At 32.1% G+C, this 1,300-nt stretch overlaps 1 protein-coding gene across 1 annotated transcript in view; it reads left to right on the top strand.

Moving 5' to 3' along the window:
* clcc1 (chloride channel CLIC-like 1) overlaps positions 1-403 on the top strand; it is a gene marked incomplete at its 5' end in the record, with an annotated part of 14,731 nt that extends 14,328 nt beyond the window's left edge. Inside the window, 1 exon segment of the mRNA XM_014000221.1 lies at positions 1-403.
* Positions 404-1,300: the final 897 nt, after the last annotated feature.

Genomic DNA, 1,300 nt, shown 5'->3' with positions numbered 1-1,300 from the left:
ATGTAAAATTAAGTAATTACACTTTTTTTCTTTTTTTTCTTCTTTTGGTAAAATGTTTGTTTTGTGCTTTTTCTGGAATTCTGAAGTATTTAATTTAAAGCTGCACTAAATCTTTCAGCTGGTTTTGTTTTACAGTTGACTGCTTATTTACTTTCACAGCTTTTCTCCTGTATGTTTCCTGCAGCAGCAGAAATGGACGTTTTTGCTTTGTTTGATTTGACAGAATGTCTCAGGCTGACTTCCTGTTGAAAAAGCTACGATTAGGCATCAGGTTATCGGTTTSTCTAGATGGCACAGTTTTTAAATATTGTTTGCAAACAAAAAATGTTGCCACAACATGAAAAACATTTTTTTTCTTCACAATTTTCTCGGCATTAAAGCAGACTGCATGCAGTCAAAACCACTGTCTAGTTTGTTTATTTTCATCACCGTGTAAAGTTTAGCTGCAAACTGAATCATTTTCTTACACTTTGCTATGAATGTTTTTTTAAATTACAAGAATGCTTTAATTTTTTATGCCATAATTCTTCAGCTTCTTCACTTGTGTCTTTGTACAACAATGAGCAGTGTTCCTACAAAACAAAAGGCCCAATGGCATGAAAAAATTTGGCTAAGGTGTGTTGTAAATCTAAAGTCTTTGTTAGTTGTTGCTGCATGAGTGGTGAAGATAAAACAGATGCTGAAGAAAACGCAAAGCAGGTGCAAAAGGTTTTATCGTCCYACTGCCTTCCTGTGTTTCAATTCTGAACCTCTTAACAAATTACATTTTTAAATTGGTTTGAATGCACAGAATTTATTTTTAATAACTTATCATACACTGTATGAAACAAAAACAAGAATGTTGTGTTCATAAAAAAAAATTAGACTAAGCAAATTGTGGAGTTGCTTACTTGTGTCACAATACCACAAATATATTTATTAATTTACCTTGAATCTATAAATCAAAATAAAACATTTGACTACTGAGTGATCTAATCTCATGCACATCTAGAAGATATAAAAACAGACAAAAACAACAATAAAAGAAGAATTTTAAGCATAAATCCAGTTTTCCTTGCATACACTCCTGATCAAAATCTTAAGACCAGTCAAAAAAGTGCAAGAATTTGCATTTTGCACTATTGGATCTTAAGAAGGTTCTAAGTAGAGCTTCACAATGTTAAAAGAAGAAATCAGTGCAAGAGACAAGAAATTTTGAGCAGGGAATTGTCTGAAAACTGCATTTACACTCAAACATGATTTTTTTCAGCTGATCAAAAGTTTGACCATAGCTCAAAAAAACCCGAACCCCCCCAAAAAA

Source organism: Austrofundulus limnaeus, unplaced genomic scaffold (assembly GCF_001266775.1).
Source record: "Austrofundulus limnaeus strain Quisiro unplaced genomic scaffold, Austrofundulus_limnaeus-1.0 Scaffold8, whole genome shotgun sequence".
Taxonomy (NCBI): Eukaryota; Metazoa; Chordata; class Actinopteri; order Cyprinodontiformes; family Rivulidae; genus Austrofundulus; species Austrofundulus limnaeus.
Note: the sequence above shows the minus strand (reverse complement) of the source record. Positions and strands in the feature narration are given on the sequence as shown.